The sequence below is a fragment of the Ovis aries genome, chromosome 1, assembly GCF_016772045.2.
Source record: "Ovis aries strain OAR_USU_Benz2616 breed Rambouillet chromosome 1, ARS-UI_Ramb_v3.0, whole genome shotgun sequence".
In the NCBI taxonomy this organism is placed as follows: domain Eukaryota; kingdom Metazoa; phylum Chordata; class Mammalia; order Artiodactyla; family Bovidae; genus Ovis; species Ovis aries.
Genome location: NC_056054.1, coordinates 217,478,705 through 217,498,180, shown reverse-complemented (window position 1 = coordinate 217,498,180; position 19,476 = coordinate 217,478,705).

Here is a 19,476-nt window from a genome sequence, read left to right as displayed (position 1 = left end):
CTGAGTCTTGAGACGAAAACTTAGGCTGACCTATAGTGGATGTGTAGACGGAGTGAGAAGTAAACCTCTGTTATTGCAGCCACCAAGATTCTAGATTTGTTTTGTTACTGCAACATAATTGAGCCTAAGCTGATTAATACAGTGACTGAAACAGGATTTGAACTCAGGCCTGTCTGACACCCAGGGGTCACGTCCTTTCCTTCATAGCACAGTAAACCCCACTGCAGAAAACACGGAAGCGTAAACATCTGTCTCAGAGAAGGTGGCTTCTCTTTCTCTTCCCTCTTCCCACCTCTATCTATGAGTTTGTCTAGTGGAAGCCTGAGAAAGTGTCAGGAGAGCGCAGCCATCCCCAGAGGAGCCCTGCCTAGATGTGAATAAAATGCTTCCACATAGCAGATCTGGTTCCTCAGTTTCTGGCCAGCTTCCCTCGGTTTCCCGTCAGCCTACCCCTTCTTGGAAGGACTAAAGATGAAAGTTACAGAGGAGAGTGAAAAAGTTGGCTTAAAGCTCAACATTCAGAAAACTAAGACCATGGCATCCGGTCCCATCACTCCATGGCAAATAGATAGGGAAACAGTGGAAACAGCAGCTGACTTTATTTTGGGGGGCTCCAAAATCACTGCAGATGGTGATTGCAGCCATGAAATTAAAAGACACTTACTCCTTGGAAGGAAAGTTATGACCAACCTAGACAGCATATTAATAAGCAGAGACATTACTTTACCAACAAAGGTTCATCTAGTCAAGGCTATGGGTTTTCCAGTGGTCATGTGTGGATGTGAGAGTTGGACTATAAATAAAGCTGAGCACTGAAGAATTGATGCTTTTGAACTGTGGTGTTGGAGAAGACTCTTGAGAGTCCCTTGGACTGCAAGGAGATCCAACCAGTCCATCCTAAAGGAGATCAGTCCTGAGTGCTCATTGGTAGGACTGATGTTGAAGCTGAAACACCAATACTTTGGCCACCTGAGGTGAAGAGCTGACTAATTTGAAAAGACCCTGATGCTGGGAAAGATTGAAGGCAGGAGAAGACGGGGATGACAGAGGATGAGATGGTTGGATTGCATTACCAGCTCGACAGACATGAGTTTGAGCAAGCTCTGGGAGTTGGTGATGGACAGGCAGACCTGGCATGCTGCGGTCCATGGGGTCACAAAGAGTTGGACATGACTGAGCAACTGAACTGAACCGAAAGCAGGGGAGCGAAGAACAGGGTGACAGCAAGGAGTTGTGTTGCCCAAGTGCTTTCCAGATATTCTCTCTGGCTTGGCTTAGTGAAGCTATTGTGATCTGGTGGACAGAGTGATGGGCCTGCACTCCTTTCCCAGCTTTCTCCCTGCCCTTCAAGTACCTGGGAAATCCATCATCTGGATGAAGGCACTTCCCTGTAGGAAGGGGAATGCTCCAAGCGCCTCTCATTCAACACAAATAGGTGATCTAATGAAAATCAGGCTGTCCATTCAGGCAGAGTGAAATCTTGCACCTTAGATTGCCAGGTTAAGTCAGGTGAGCAGGGAGAAACAAACCAACCAACCGGTGTACAGAGCTCAGCTAACCCCAAAAGGGGTCTGACATTTCTGCCTTTTTTTTTTTTTTTCTAAATACACCTATGACATTTCTCCTCCAGAGAATTAAACTGAGAAAATGGATTTGGAAACCCCTGCTTCCCTTTGTTCAATTTTCCCCCTAGGTTTCTGTGTTTCAGGGTAAACCCAGCCTGGATCAGTGGCCTGGAGAATCGCTCAGAAGAGTCACCTGCTCTGGCATCTGTCACAGGGGCCAGCGTCCAGGAGCAGGTGTGGCTGCGTAGGAGAGAGTAGGGCAGAATGAGTCAGCTGGTAGCCTGTGATCATGGAAAGGAGAGCTGTGTAGTCAGCCGCAGGACGCCAGCCATCATTTGTTTTGCTTTTGAAGTGTGTTTGAGTCCCTATGTAATCTGTCTGCCCCAAGTGTTGTATCATTTCGAGGAACTGATATGCACTTACATTTCTTAGGTCTCTTTCTGCATTCCTGGAATTCAGAGAACCAAAAATATCAGTTTGCTCTGTTTCATGATATATTCTTTTGATATGCATTCAAAAAAACGCATTTTGTAGAATACCTAAGGGTCAACATTGATATTTAAGTGATTTACAAAAAGCAAGAGGACAACAAAATTCCCCTTATTCCACCATATGTATATTTTCTCCTGCTATATTGACCAGTGAAGCTTTCCCTCATTGCAAGTCACCATTTGGGGGAACAAAAGCATCTTATTGGCTCTGATACTCTCAAGATACCCAATGGCTATAACGGACTGGTCAGTTGACCAGTCCAATGAACCTGGCTTTTGTTTCAATTCTTCATTTTGTTTAATTCTCCACTGTAGTAATAGCCAACATTTGAAGAGGGCCTCACTGCTCTTACAATGCTTTTACACACATTGCCTAATCAAATCCTCAAAATATCTGTGGAGTAAGTTGAGCAGAATATCTTTAGGAGCCCTTGTATATAGTGGGTCATATAATGGCTTCACCATCATACTGCGTGGATCTGGAAAGTGAGGGACCAAGTTGCTGTGGTGTGGTTCTGGACCATGTGCTCTTTTACGTATATAAAAGTGCACAAAATGAGACCAAAATGAGGAAAGAAAGAAGGGAGAAATTGAGTAAGAGGAAGCAAAGGAAGAAGATGAGTCAGAGTGTTAATATAATAGTTGAGCATTTAACCAATGGAAAGCCCCAGTTGGCTGGATTGAGCACTTCAGGGAAGACTTGGTGGTTCCCTTCTCTGCTCGTTCACAAGCCCTGAAATGGCCTGAGCACCTCGTGGGGGCACAGACTTCAGTATTTGCTACCTGAATTGACTAACAGGGGTGACTTATAAGGCTCCCTCCTGAATGGAGGAAATCTAATGTTTGTATGTGTATGAGTTTACTCTCTTGTTCTTGTCATAAAATAACTGGTAACAAAGAAAGCATTCCAACGATCTAATTTTCTCTTCCTTATTTCAAATACCATGAGGGTAATATTTTTCCACTAAAATGGTTGAATTAGTGAGCTGCTCTGATAACATGCCTCCCATATTATAATCTAGTGAACTAATTGTTTCCGCAAACTCAGTGTAGGCAGACCCTTGCCTTGTACACAGTGCCTGTGACAAGGACTGTTTTCCTCCTCCTATATTCTGATACCCAGTTTTTTAAATAAAGAGTTTGTGTCTGGGAATCTTTAGAAAATCATACCGCTTAGCTTCTAGGTTATTACTCACTTTGATATTTAATTGTTTGCTACCCTTAACATTATTTCAAGCATATATGGCTTAGCTCCCTGACTCAATTGAAAACTCCTCAAGGACAGTGCTGTGGACTCAATTGTCGTTGTTTAGTCACTAAGTCATGTCTGACTCTTTATGACCCCATGGACGGTAGCCCGCCAGGCTCTGTCCATGGCATTTCCCAGGCAAATATACTGGAGTGGGTTGACATTTCCTTCTCCAGGGATCTTCCCACCCAGGGATTGAACCCAAGTCTCTTGCGTCTCCTGTGGCAGCTGGATTCTTTGTCACTGAGCCACCAGGGGAACTCTGTGGACTCAGTTGTATTCCCCCAAATCCATATGCTGAAGCCTTCAAAATGTCACTGTATTTGGAAAGAGGGCCTTTAACAAGAGCAATAAAATTAAAACGAGGCTGTTGGGGTGGGTTGTTATCCAATCTGACTGTGTCTTTATAAAAAGAGATTGGCTCCTATAAAGGGACACCAGGGATGAACACTCAGAAGGAAAAAACCATGACAAGAAGGCAGCCATCTGCAAATCAAGGAAAGAGGCCTCAAAAGAAACCAAATCTGCTGGCATCTTGGTCTTCCAGACTCCAGAGCTGTGAGAAAATCTGTTGGTTGAGCCACTCGGTGATATTTTGTTATGGCAGTCCGAGCAGGCTCATATGGATAGTGACATCTTGAGTTTCTCTGGTGCATCTCTGCCACAGTGTGCCTCACAAAATGCCCAGCACACGATTTCGATGGCACTTAATAATACCACCTGCAGTTACTTTATTTTTTATTATGTATTTAGTAAAATTTATTCATGAAATCTTTAACATAATTTATTTCATATGCAGTTATTTTGGTTTGTTGGCCATCAACTTTCTACTTTCATTAGCAGAGACTAGATCATCTGCTTGAATAGCGAGTATGTGTCCATGGTAAATATTTTAAACAGCTGGGAAGGACTGTATAGTGAAAAATACTTGGGGGCTTTCTAGGTGGCTCAGTGATAAAGAATCCACCTGCCAAGCAGGAGATGCAGTTTCAATCCCTGGGTTGGGAAGGTCCTCTGGAGAAGGAAATGGCAACCCATTCCAGTATTCTTGCCTGGAGAACCCCACGCACAGAGGAGCCTGGTGGGCTATAGTCCATGGGGTCACAAAGATTTGGACATGACTGAACACACACACACACACATACACACACATACACACACACACACACACACACACACACCTCACTCACGCCTCAGTCTCTCGTTCTCTTTTCTGGAGGCAGCTATCATTACCAATGTAGGGTTTATCTATCTTCCCAGTTACCTTTACTAAAAAACCTTGCTGTCTGTGTAGGACCTACATACTCATATTACAGGTATATAACATACCTATTTATACAAACATATACTTTATGAAGCTCTCTATAAATATATGTCCTCCTCTCTAATTTTCTTTTCTGTTTTAGTTTGTTTTTAACAAATCATAACATAATGCATTCTCTTTTACTTTTTAAAGAGAATAAATTTAATGGTGTCTCTTGGGAGTGGTTCCATATAGGACATACTAATCCACCTCATTCTCTGTAACTCCTTTCGTTGCATTTATTTTAAATGTGTTGTCCTGCTTGCTTCCTCCCTGATTAACCCACACACTTTCATACGATAGCCGCATGGAGCATGAATAGGATGTATAGTTTTACACAGGCTCATTCTTGCTGCTGTTTCCTGATACAAATATTTGAGTGAAGGATTTAATCAGGCACTAAAGCCACAGGCATTAAACAGAAGGGCATGGTTTTTCGGCAGTTCAAATAAGCAGGAATAGTCACAGCAAGACTTTTTTCAGATAGACCTCATGTGTTTCTAGTCAGTTCTGTAACTACAGCTACCCACCAGCAATCACGTTTATATTTGGTGTTTCTCTGACTTTATAATACAATTAATATTGGACCAAGAAATAATAATTTTTTAAAAGAATTGTGCACAAATTCACTATGCTAGAAAACCAAGATGTTCCTCCTTGTTCCCTACAGTACTTGTTCATTTGTGCACATAGTTTTAATTACTATCAGAGCAATTATGTATTCTGCTTTTGTCTCTTACAGTGAATCATAAACATTGCCATTTGTTACTATAGTGCTATTTGTTTACATATAATTTTGCATGGTTGGATTATAATCTATCCAGTTGATGTGTTGTTTCCTCTAATTAAAAAACGGACAACTGTATTATCTGAGCTATAATTAAATAAAGCTTACGGGAAAGTCAATCTGACACATATTAATGATATATATAAATGTTATGAGCTGCAGTGTAATTGACTATAAAATGGAGAGCAGCTCACATAAATTATAATGATCATATTCTATATCCTATGAAGTCAGAATGTTTTAGGGGAGAAGTGATGGAAAAGGAAACTATTGAGATGCCCTCCTAAAAAGGAACTGACATTTCTATTCCTTTAAGAGTTAGTTTCAGGAAATGAGGCTGCATTTTTTCCCCTTTTCTGCATCTGGATCTCTGCTTGTACAGAGATGGAGGGAGAAAAAATTGTGTGCCTCTAATCAGATTAGATTAATTAGATTGATTTCCTAACAACTAGCCGGCAAGTGTGAATCACTAATGGCCTTCTTTAATTCATTAACTTATCAATAAATATTTATTGAGCACCTATCATATGCTGGGTGTGAAAAACATAGGGAAGAAGATAACCTCTGCTCCCTTAATGTTTACTGTCTAGATGAGGTGTAGAACCGTAACTAACTAAATAATAAAATGATTGCAAGTTTCAATAAACGCTGAGAAAGAAACAGGGCGCAATCACAGATAGAAATGAAGGTGGGCATCCTTTAGACAGGTGATCAGAGGTCTCTCTAAGTCATATCAACACTGAAACTTGGAGAAGAACGTGTCAGCTACACAAAGAGTAGGGGAAAGGAGGAACAGTGGGGCAGAGGCTCTAAGGTGTGGTCAAAGCTGCCAGATCGACATGGCCAGTGGGAGTGCAGTGCGTTGGGCAAAAGGAAACGTGGGCCTGGGTGAGGTGGAGAGGCAGGTAAGGGTCCCATGGTGCACAGTCCAGAACACCACAGTATGAAACTGGATTTCATTATAAATGGATGGGAAGCTGGATGAAACTTAGCAGGTTCATAGAATAATACAGACCATATTTTAAAAAGAACTTTTGGCTCCTGCATGGAAAATAGACTGGAGGGTGGGAAAGAGTGGCAGTCAAGGGAGTAATTAAGAGATGGTTGGTGTCGCCCCCATGAGAGATGACCGTGGCTGGCACCTGAGTGGCGACAGTGATGGTGGGCACTGATGGTGGGTCTCCATCAGACACAAAGCTGACAGCTGAAATGGCTATGAGGATGAGGAAAAAGGAAGATATCCGTAATGACTCTGGAGATTCCAGGGGGGTCCCCAAACTCAGAAGTGGAAGGCAGACAATCAGGAGTTCTCTTTGGATCTTGAAGTTGGAGGTGCCTTATGAGGCATCAGCTTCCCTGGTGGTTCAGAGGTTAAAGCGTCTGCCTGCAATGCAGGGGACCTGGGTTTGATCCCTGGGTCGGGAAGATGCCCTGGAGAAGGAAATGGCAACCCACTCCAGTATTCTTGCTGGGAGAATCCAATGGATGGAGGAGCCTGGTGGGCTGCAGTCCATGGGGTCGCAGAGTCGGACATGACTGAGCAACTTCACTTTCACTTACAAGGCATCAAAGTGGAGCTGTCAGCCAGACAGTAAGATACATGAGTCTGGGATCAATTTCGGAGTTGTTAGCAACCTGATGATATTTGACACCTGAAGACTGGCTGAGACTCTGAAGGAGAGTGTGTAGTTATGGAAGAGAAAGGAGCCCAGGACTAAACCTGTGACCTGCCCAAAGATGCCCAGTCATGACCAGAAGTAAATCCCCACGTGGTGGGACCTCAAGTTCTCTGAGAAGTCATCATGTACTCATTATCACCTGACCCCACCCTCCATGATTGGGAAATCATCCAGAGATGTTTTTTCCTTTCAGATCTCTTAGTTTCTTTCCTACATCTCTCTCTGTTAAAAAGTATTTATTTATTTCTGCTATGCTGAGTCTTCATTGCTGCTCAAGCTTTTCTCTAGTTGTGGTGAGTGGGGTCTACTCTTAGTTGCCGATATAGGCTTCTCATTACCGTGGCTTTTCCTGTTGTGGAGCTCTAGGGCACTCAGGCTTTAGCAGTTGTGTTTCCCTTGCTCTAGAGCACAAGCTCAACAATTGTGGCACATGAACTTTGTTGCTCCGAGCCATGTGGGATCTTCCTGGATCGAACCCATGTCTCCTGCATTGGCAGCTGGATTCTTAACCTGTGAGCCACCAGGGAAGCCCCCTGCCTCTCTCTCTTAACCCTGGTATGCTCTGAACCCTGGGAGGCCTCCTATGAAAAAGAGGAGGATAGTGTGGGTTAAGTTGTTCACGCTCAGTGACTGTGTGGGCTGTCACTTTGAGCAGCTGGACGTTGGAAGCTCTGCACAGTTGCTGTATTATTTGCCATTTGGTTTTCTCTTTTCATGGGTGCAAGAAGCTATTGAGGGTCTTCCCTGAGAGCCAGAAAACCACAAGCTCTTACCTCTGCAGCTTCTAATAGCTTGTGGGTCAGCGCTTCACAGCTCAGATGCCTCAGAGCGAGATTTTAAAGTAAGGAGCCAGAAGGGACCTCTGGAAGTATAAAGTCCAAGCCTCTCATTTTACAAATGAGGGAATTTATTCACCCACATTCCCCCCATGAAATGAAAGATATTTCAGTTTTCATTTCACCAACCACTGATAACTTCCTCTGATCAAGTGAATCCATTAGCCTTCATTCAGTCCATGAGCTGACTTCACTGTGACTCCTAAGAAAAGACTGATTCAATGTTTAAAACCTCTCTGATTAGAAAAAGAAATTGACTGTGTTTCCTGGCCTGAAGCACAAATGTGCTAAGAAATATCTGACTAGTGCTGTACTTTACCCCAGCCTGAAAAAATGATGTAGATTGCGTTATCCAGCATCATCTCCGGTTTGAGATGCTGCGTCTGCAGAGGCTCAGGCTATGCTGCACTGAGTGACCATAAAAAACACAAGAGACCCTATCGATTAGAGAGATGGTTTTGCGTTGGCCAGAGGAAACCCGAAGCCTACAAAAAAGGCATCGTCTTCACAAGCAAAGCTAAATAACAGTAAACTGACATGTGTTAAGTAATTGATAAAGCGTCCTCTTCCATAAAGACAAGAACCAGAGGACATAATGAATTCAGTGGGGGAAAAGACACTGTTTAATCTTTTCTGAGAAATGTCTGATGAGCCCAACAGGCATTATTTTCTGATTCTGTCTCTTCTCTTCCCGTGTTTTGTACCTGATTTATGTGAAGTGTCTCTATGCCTGTTAGTGATTTCAGTGAGAGTTGAGGCATGTACTCTGCCTTCTAGGATGTCAAGATTCATAGATTTTAGGGGCAGCAAGAGCTCTGAAGATAATTCAGTGCATCTCTCTTACTTTCCAAAGGCAGAATGAGAGAGGTAAAGGGCTTGTTCAAGATGACTCTGAGTAGTGAGACAAGCCCACCATCCAGGACTCAGGATGCCCTGCTTTTTCTGTTGTTTGAATTCCAACTAATAGAGAGCTGCTTGACATGGGTAACATTTTGCTTTCTTTAACTTTTCATTCTATGCCAGTTGGGCTTTTCATTCTATTGAAAAATTGGGAGGACCTAGGAAAAAGAAACTTAATCCCTGTTAAACACATTGTTTCCCAGAGGTTTTTTTTCTGTGCATATTTTCAAGTAATTGTTATTTAGTGTTTACATAATTTTCAGTTTTGCGGTTAATATGTTTGAAGCATTTCTAATGAATGCAGAATAGTCAGACAACTGGATATATTATAACTCACTGAATGTTTCTGTGGTTGCTGGGTATTTTGGATTATTACAATTTTTACTACTGTATCTAGCAATATTTTATATGATACATAAATTTCTTATGGCATATAGCTTTCCTGATAGATTATGCCCTTAATATGGAACTCCAGAAATAGAATTAAAGAACCATGGTTAAGGTCATCTTGATTCACTCTTGCTTTATAACATTAAGTATCATTGTTAAAAATATTTGCTATTTTCTCATTGAAAATGGCACTTGTTTGAGCTCTCACTTCTTTAATGGCTGCTGAGTTCTCCTCTGGACATCTTTACCATTTCTACCTTAAGCATTTTAGCTTCTTAACGCTTATAGTTCCCTAAACAAAACAATCTGCTCCATGGTTCTTGTTTTTAGGTCTCTCTTGAAGAGGAACCCTGAGGATAAAGTCTGTTTTATTTATCTATAGGTGTCCAGAAGCTTGTGTAGTGCTTGGCACACAGTGGGTGTGTAGTAAATACTTATTTAACAAATGGGTGAATGAATGAACAAGTAAATGAAGCTGAACATCCTGCCCTCTGTATTTGTTCAGTAGCTGTGATTTCTGAATGCATTGTCTGGTTGTGCCCTTTGTTTACTTATCAGAGTCAGATTTTTATTCATTTTTACTAGCGTTTGAGTATGAGAACTCTTTGCCTGTCACATTGGGGCTAATATGTTTTTTCCAGCAAATATGGTTTGTTTCATATTTTCAAACTGGAGGTAGACATTGGGCTCACAAATGTGTCATCTCCTGCTGCATTTTGTGTCCTTAAAGGAGCTTGGAAGAGGGGGGCATGAAGAAAGAGAGAGAGGAAAGATGAGGAGGACGGGAGGGGAGGGAGAGAGAAGAGGAGGGAAGAGAATTCTAAAGCAATGAGTTCTGAGAAAAGTCAGACTATTTGGTTAGTCTTTAGGCAGATTTCATGGCTTATTGTTGTGAAAAGGGTGACTGTGCCAACCACATTTCAGGCCCTCTGAAGCTGAAAAGGTCAACCAGCCCCTGCCTGCAGTGAAAACAAATTCTGATTGTCCATGCAGAGAGGTAGGTTTCAATCAAAAACACACGGAGTGGCTGAGTAATTTCTTAACATATTCCATTTGCAAATGAGAAGTGAAAACACCCATTCACTTCAGTTCAGTTCAGTTCATTTCAGTTCATTTCAGTCACTCAGTCATGTCTGACTCTTTGTGACCCCATGAATCACAGCACACCAGGCCTCCCTGTCCATCGCCAACTCCTGGAGTTCACTCAGATTCACTTCCATCGAGTCAGTGATGCCATCCAGCCATCTCATCCTCTGTCATCCCCTTCTCCTCCTGCCCCCAATCCCTCCCAGCATCAGAGCCTTTTCCAATGAGTCAACTCTTCGCATGAGGTGGCCAAAGTACTAGAGTTTCAGCTTTAGCATCATTCCTTCCAAAGAAATCCCAGAGCTGATCTTCAGAATGGACTGGTTGGATCTCCTTGCAGTCCAAGGGACTCTCAAGAGTCTTCTCCAACACCACAGTTCAAAAGCATCAATTTTTCAGCGCTCAGCCTTCTTCACAGTCCAACTCTCACATCCATACATGACTACTGGAAAAACCGTAGCCTTGACTAGATGGACCTTAGTCGTCAAAGTAATGTCTCTGCTTTTGAATATGCTATGTAGTTTGGTCATAACTTTTCTTCCAAAGAGTATACGTCTTTTAATTTCATGGCTGCAGTCACCATCTGCAACCCAAGATGGGCGGGTCATGGTGGAGAGGTCTAACAGAATGTGGTCCACTGGAGAAGGGAATGGCAAACCACTTCAGTATTCTTGTCTTGAGAACCCCATGAACAGTATGAAAAGGCAAAATGATAGGATACTGAAAGAGGAACTCCCCAGGTCAGTAGGTACCCAATATGCTACTGGAAATCAGTGGAGAAATAACTCTAGAAAGAATGAAGGGATGGGGCCAAAGCAAAAACAATACCCAGCTGTGGATGTGACTGGTGATAGAAGCAAGGTCTGATGCTATAAAGAGCAATACTGCATAGGAACCTGGAATGTCAGGTCCATGAATCAAGGCAAATTGGAAGTGGTCAAACAGGAGATGGCAAAAGTGAACGTCGACAGTCTAGGAATCAGCGAACTAAAATGGACTGGAATGGGTGAATTTAACTCAGATGACTATTATATCTACTACTGCGGGCAGGAATCCCTCAGAAGAAATGGAGTAGCCATCATGGTCAACAAAAGAGTCTGAAATGCAGTACTTGGATGTAACCTCAAAAACGACAGAATGATCTCTGTTCGTCTCCAAGGCAAACCATTCAATATCACCGTAATCCAAGTCTATGCCCCAACCAGTAACGCTGAAAAAGCTGAAGTTGAATGGTTCTATGAAGACCTACAAGACCTTTTAGAACTAACACCCAAAAAAGATGTCCTTTTCATTATAGGGGACTGGAATGCAAAAGTAGGAAGTCAAGAAACACCTAGAGTAACAGGCAAATTTGGCCTTGGAATGCAGAATGAAGCAGGGCAAAGACTAACAGAGTTTTGCCAAGAAAATGCACTGGTCATAGCAAACACCCTCTTCCAACAACACAGGAGAAGACTCTACACATGGACATCACCAGATGGTCAACACCGAAATCAGATTGATTATATTCTTTGTAGCCAAAGATGGAGAAGCTCTATACAGCCAACAAAAACAAGACCAGGAGCTGACTGTGGCTCAGATCATGAACTCCTTATTACCAAATTCAGACTTAAATTGAAGAAAGTAGGGAAAACCACTAGACCACGCAGGTATGACCTAAATCAAATCCCTTATGATTATACAGTGGAAGTGAGAAATAGATTTAAGGGCCTAGATCTGATAGAATGCCTGATGAACTATGGGATGAGGTTCGTGACGTTGTACAGGAGACAGGGATCAAGACCATCCCCATGGAAAAGAAAACACCCATTAGTAACCCTTAAATCATTGGTGAATCAGCACTGTCCATAGAAAACAAATCCATACTATCCTATTTACAGTGAAAAGAGAAAAAAGACTCTACTTGCTTCCTCTGCGCACCCACCTTTTGCGGTTAGTTAGCCTTTCCAGAGGGAGAAGGCGATGGCACTCCACTCCAGTACTCTTGCCTGGAAAATCCCATGGACGGAGGAGCCTGGTGAACTGCAGTCCATGGGGTCACGAAGAGTCACACACTACTGAGCAACTTCCCTCTCACTTTTCACTTTCATGCACTGGAGAAAGAAATGGCAACCCACTCCAGTGTTCTTGCTTGGAGAATCCCAGGGATGGAGGAGCCTGGTGGGCTGCTGTCTATGGGGTCACACAGAGTCGAACACGACTGAAGTGACTTAGCAGCAGCAGCAGCAGCCTTTCCGGAGAAGGCAATGGCAATGCACTCCAGTACTCTTGCCTGGAAAATCCCATGGATGGAGGGGCCTGGTAGGCTGCGGTCCATGGGCTCACTAAGAGTCAGACACAACTGAGTGACTTCACTTTCACTTTTCACTTTCATGCATTGGAGAAGGAAATGGCAATCCACTCCAGTGTTCTTGCCTGGAGGATCCCAGGGATAGGGGAGCCTGGTGGGCTGCCGTCTATGGGGTCGCACAGAGTCGGACATGACTTAGCAGCCTTTTCACGTCTTTTTAAAAAACATATCAAAAATTGTATCATCACATTGTCCCTCTGGGTCTGTTAGTGAATTTGCAAACTTTAATATTTTCCTGGTTAATATCTTACCAAGCAGACAGACTTATAAACTGCAAGCTGTCAGAAGTCTTCATGATACCATCAGTCCCTCTAATCAGCATGGAAGCTTAAGTCACATGGTTGGAAATAGAAATGAATTCTGATTCCCCAAAATTGTTGCATCTATTCTTTGGAAGAGATTTATGATTCACAGGCAAAACAAACAAAATCCCCCAACAAATGACAATGAAAACCCATCTCCCCTACTAGAAAAAAATCTTCTTGAGGTTGTGCTTTGTCGCTCAGTCATGTCCAACTCTTTGTGACCCCATGGACTGTAGCCCACCAGGTTCCTCTGTCCATGGGGATTCTTCAGGCTAGAATACTGGAGTGGGTTGCCATGCTCTCCTCCAGGGAATCTTCCCAACCCAAGGATCAAACCGAGGTCTTCCACACTGCAGGTGGAGTCTTTCCCATCTGATCTATCAGGGAAGCCCAAGAATACTGGAGTGGGTAGCCTATCCCTTCTCCAGCGGATCTTCCCAACCCAGGAATTGAACCATGGCCTTCTGCATTGCGGGTGGATTCTTTACCAGCTAAGCTACCAGGGAAGCCCTTGTTAAGATAGGGATTCAATATAGACACATCATTGTGAACCTGGTGCATTGCCTAGGCGATGTCTCTGAATACTCATTTGAAAGATGAATAAATGATTGGGGTGGCCCTGCCTTGGATGGTGGATCCTTCCCGTGTGCACCCCTAGACCGACTCTCATCATCTACCTGCTTCTCTGCCTGGGAGGCTGCCCGCATCCATGGGCTCCCTTCACCTGTGGCTTTCCAGGTGATTTCAGCCAACAAGGGAACCCAGAAAGAGTCTGGAGGGTTGGAGCAGAGTGAGGTTGGGGTATTTACTTCCTGGGTGTCCTCCAAGTGGGATTGTCTCTGGCAGACTACTTTCCAGGGATCGCAGCACCTGCCAGGAAACCTTTCACCTGATCCAGGTCCTAGTGGTCCCCTGACCCTCATCCCTTGAGCCTAGTGTTGCAGGAAGGAGGACCCCTTCCAGGGCCTGAAACTGGGCTCTTGTCTAAGACTCAGAAATGAATTGTCTGAGGAGACACATGTGCTGACAAAGCAAGAGATTTTATTGGGAAAGGGCACCTGGGTGGAGAGCAGTAGGGTAAGGGAACCCAGGAGAACAGCTCTGCCACATGGCAGTCTTGGGTTTTATGGTGATGGGATTAGTTTCTGGGTGGTCTTTAGCCAATCATTCTGACTCAGAGTCCTTCTGGTGGTGCACGCCTTGTTCAGCCAAGATGGATGCAAGAGAGGGTTCTGGGAGGTAGTTGGACATGTTGTGTCTTCTTTTGACATTTCCTGAACTCTTGCGGTTGGTGGAGGCTTATTAGTTCTGTGTTCATTACCAGGACCTTCTGTCGTAAAACAACTCATGCAAACGGTTACTATGGTGCCTGGCCAGGGTGGGCGGCTTCCGTCAGTGTGCTTCCCCTAACACTAGGAGCTCTGTCCTGTCCGTCGTGGTTCCTTTCCTACACCCTGCCCTCGCCTTAAGGGATGTCTCTTTATTAAACTCTCCACAAAGTACCCTAATTTGAATGTGCCAACTCTTTCCTGTTGGAACATGACTGATATAGAAGGTTTCAAGGTATATGATAGCATCACCGACTCAGTGGACATGAATTTGAGCAAACTCTGGAAGATAACGGAGGACAGAAAAGTCCGTGGAGTTGCAGAGTCAGACATGACTTAGCAACTGAACAACAGCAACAACAACAATGGGGTATATGTATGTTGGCTTAGTGATTGCACCCTAAAATTCAGCCTACCATCTGCTCACTGGGCTGTGTGCCCTGGAGGAAGGAGATGTCTTTTCCTAACGTTCATACTGGAAAGCATGGGTCGCGCCCCCTTTGGCTGAGTGTCTGTACCTGAGCCTCAACCTATTAGAGAAGAAAACGTACTGACAGATCTGTCTTCTCTGTTGTCTCCCCTGACTCCCTGCTTATCCTGTGAGTTCAGCTTTGTCTGCAGCCTGAGTGAGTCATCTCTCACCACAGCTGCAGCCACAAAAGCAGTAACACTGTTGGGGGGCGGGGCCTCCCACTGCCATCCAAATGTTGACTGCTTTGGCTGTTTCTACGGAAAGGTCACACAAACCAGTAACACCTCTGGTTAGTTGGTGTTTTGAGGGCAGAGCAGCCTCCAGTGGCTGTTTTCGCTGAATTTTCCTTCCTCAACTCGCCATCCCCCTCCATCCTGCAGGACTGGTAGAACCTGTTCTTACCGTTGGCATCCTCAGTGTGGATGAAGGAAGCAGATTGAAAGGACAAAGGCTACCTCGGTGCCATGATGTAATCTGCCCTTACCTCTCACCCCTCCCCTTGTGAGACGTGAGGCTCATTCCCTTTGGGGGGCTTAGACTTCCAGCCCATTTATTTTGTTCAGGTTTCCTTGCCAGTCATTGCTGAGGGTTTTAATTGACTTCACAATTTCTGCCTTAGAGCCTGAATGCTTCCAAGTGAGGGTGCTGGGAACCGCATGCTAGAAACGGGATGTGTCACTCTGTTCGATTTGTCTGCCTTCAGTGACTGAGGGTGTGCTGGCTGAGGGCCATGAAGAAGACATTCATCTCTCCTTACCGCACAAAGGAATGGACAGTTACCTGGGTTACTAGATGAGGCTCAGACCCCTAGATCCGTTTAGATGTTGCTTCCCATTTTCCTCGCCAGTGTGCATTTTGAAGCTCATCTGACCTTCTGACTATTCAGCTCCTTGTCCAGCACTATCATGCTATAGCGTCTCCTGATTTCAGATCAGAATCCAACAGATCCTTTCAGCAGTGCTCAAGGAGATGACATCTCTAGCTGCAGACTGTTCTTGCCGCTGAAAGAGACTGGCTAGATGTCAACAGCAATAATTAATTTCCAAGAAATCTTCCGTCTCCAGGTCTTTGCATCTCACTAATTATGTTCAAGGTAAATTGAATTTGCTCTGCGGTATCTTCCAGCCCCACCTTGCAATAAGCAATTTAACATGAAATTGCTGACCTGTACTTGCTCAATCCAGCCATGCATCCCTAATCTTTCTACAATTTAGAGTGATATCATCATAGAGCTACAACTGACTTTTCCAGCAGCATAATAACCACTTTCTTTATTTTTACCTGAAACAAGCAGCAGTAGTACTGAAGCACACAGGAAAGCTTCAGTTACTTGCTGAAAATTACAGAATATCAATTGTCGGCTTCTATGCTGTGGGTGGGTGGCAGTGTATTAGAAAATGAAACTGTAGGTCATTTGGGGAAAATATTTCATTGAAATCCGCCAAGCTGGGTGATGTGCTGAATCTTAAACCAGAAAGATAGCCAAATCAAACAAAAAAATGGTTGTTTTTCACTTTGAAAGAACAGATAGCAACAACTTTAAATGAGAAATAATGTCATCCCAAGCCCTCTCGAGTGCCCCTCAGGGACTGTTGTCTGAACTGACAATCAAATCTCTTGGTTTTCTGCCCTCTGTGCTTCTTTCTTTTCCCAGCTTTCATTCAAATGTTCTGCAGTGATTAATAGAGTAGTTGGCCTTTTATTTTGCAAGACCTCCTGTAATATCTGGGGCTTCCTTGGTGTTTCAGACATAAAGAATCTGCCTGCAATGCAGGATGCTTGGGTTCAATCCCCGGGTGGGGAAGATTCCCCTGAAGAAAGGAATGTTACCCCACTCCAGTATTCTTGCCTGGAGAATCCCATGGACAGAGGAACCTGGAGGGCTACAGTCCATGGGGTAGCAAAGGGTCGGACAGTACTGAGTGACTAACACTTTCCCTGTAATGTTAGAACTGTATTAGTGTTATTTGCAAATCATTCTGCATAATGGCTTAATATCATCACACCTATATGGCAGCCAGTGATAGGCAGAATCTCTAGACTTTTGATTTATTTCTGTTTGGCCCCATGTTAAGTTATTTCTCCTTTGAAGGTTGCCAAGTGCCTTAGAAACTGGTTCCCCTGGAGGCACCTGGTCCCTGTGTGAGGAACAGGCTCTGTATAATGAAGGAGTGAGCACAGGGAGTGGGGAAGATGGTGGATGAAGAGCCCACTGCTTAGCAGGAGAGAAGCTGTGTGCATTCAGGAGCGCCCTTGACCTTGAGATGGAACTCAGACCTCTGAGAAGGGTGCAACAGGGTGGGGCTGAAGATCCCAGGAAGGAGAGGGTAGATCCCCAGCAGTTCTCAACCAGGGCATTTTTGTCCCCTTGGGAAATTTGCTAATGTCTGGAGGTGATTTTGGTTGGCAAAGCTGAGGGGTGGGTGCTAGGCTCAAAATGAAGGCATGAACTTAGAGTGGTCACAGGCTGGGAGGTGGTGGACCTGGGCACAGGCTCATTGTCCCCACGTGCAAATAAGCTCTCATTCCATGCCCAGCTCTAAGGCTTCCTCCCCACTCCCAACCTCACCACCCGCCTCCAACTTAGGTCCAGTGTCGCTCACCTCGGCACCACTGACATCATGGCTTTGTTAGGGAAGAGCGTCCTGTATGTTGTAGAATGTTTGGCAGCTTCCTTGACTTCTATAAGTCACTTCCTCCTTCTGGGCATCAGTTTCCTCATCTGTTAAAATCCATTTGCTATTAGACAATCATCTAATGGATGCTCCACTTAGGGCAGCTTAGGAGCTGCCCTAAGCTTGAGGATTCCACAATGAAGAAGAAAATATCTCTGTCCATAGCTGGCTTCCATTTTGCTGGGTAATAAAGTGATAAAAACATAATTAAATAAGAACTTAAACATTATCAGGCAGAGAGAAGTTATTCATTGCCATGAATAACAATAAGTAAGGGAAGGAATAGAAAGACATAGGAGCTGTGCATTTATCCAGGAACTCAGGGCAGGCCAGCTTGAGGAAGTGACATTTCAGCTCCCACTGAATGAAATGTGGGGGCAAGCCAAGGGATTGTGGTAGAAGGGCTTTTCAGGCAGAGGAAACAGCAAGGGCAGAGGCACTGAGGCAGGAGTGTGCTTGGTGTCCTCAGACCCGTAGGGGAGAGGGGCGGTAAAGCCTCAGTGTTTGTTCTAAGTGTAAGAGAGAAAAACCTGTGGGAAGCATCGGGTAGAACATGTGGGTAGAGTGTCTTCTGTGGCTGAGATTCCACTGGCGGAGGAAGGGTTGAAGTCAGTCATTCTGAGACCTGGCTGTACATTGGGGTCTCCTGGGCCACTCCACATACAGGATCCCCCCAAGATCAACAAAAATCAGGCTCCATGGGAGTGAAATCATCAATATTTTATAAAAGTTCACCAGGTGAGGTGAATGTATTACCTCGTTGAGGGCCTTTGGCTTTGGTGGACTTGGTAGCAAAAATGAAAATCTTTGTACCAATGGGATTAGGAGGAATGTAGTAGCTTCTTTCTGGGGTGAGAAAGTTGCTGCATTTGAGCCATTAGGTGGGAAGGACTTGGACATAGAGCACTGGATGTGGTGGAGGGAGGCAGGCCTCTGCTGATGGAGAAGGCTGAACCCCGAGGCCTGATGTGGGGGGCCCAGAGCCATGTTATAGAGCTTGGACTGGGGCAGGGATCCCCCTGGGAAACCAGGCCTCCCAAGTCAGAGGCTGGGAGAGGTTTTTGATTGGGCTTCCTTCAGTTTCAGAATTCCCTCTGTCTGCCGATTGCTCAGCTTGCAGTTGCTTCCTACCTTGTCCCTGGTTCTCTTCCTGACTTCAGCCTCCTGATAAGGGGCTGGCTTTGATTATCTGCTTCCTCTTGGTCTCCTCCTTTCAACATCACAGTCTGGAGCACCTCCCACCTCACAGTAAGCACTCCAGCCTGTACCAAGATCTTCTGGTTCCAGCTTCTAGGTTGGAGTCCTCAGGCTCTGTTTACAATTAAGAGGCCACTGCTATCTTCTTTCGGAGAAGGCAAGGGCACCCCACTCCAGTACTCTTACCTGGAAAATCCCATGGATGGAGGAGCCTGGTGGGCTACAGTCCATGGGGTCACTAAGAGTCGTACACGACTGAGCGACTTCACTTTCACTTTTCATTTTCATGCATTGGAGAAGGAAATGGCAACCCACTCCAGTGTTCTTGCCTGGAGAATCCCAGGGACGGGGGAGCCTGGTGGGCTGCCGTCTCTGGGGTCACACAGAGTCGGACATGACTGAAGCGACTTAGCAGCAGCAACAGCAGCTATCTTCTTTGGGATCCACTGGTTAGTAGACTTTTATGATGTACAGTTAGTGATTATGTGCCTGTGTGCACGTACGCACACACACACACACACACACACACACACACACACACACACACACACACCCCTGTTTTTCTGGATGTCATAACTATGAATGACAATTACTAGGAAGAGCTGTCACAAATCAATTCTTTTTCTCATACCCATGCCAGATCAGATTTCCATGCTTGATTATGTCCTAGTAGCCAATAGTATAGCTCAGTTGGTAAAGAACCCACCTGCAATGCAGGAGACCCCCATCTGATTTCTGGGTCAGGAAGATCTGCTGGAGAAGAAATAGACTACCCACTCCAGGATTCTTGGGCTTCCCTGGTGGCTCAGATGGTAAAGAAGTTGCCTGCAATGTGGGAGACCTGGGTTCAATCCCTGGGTTGG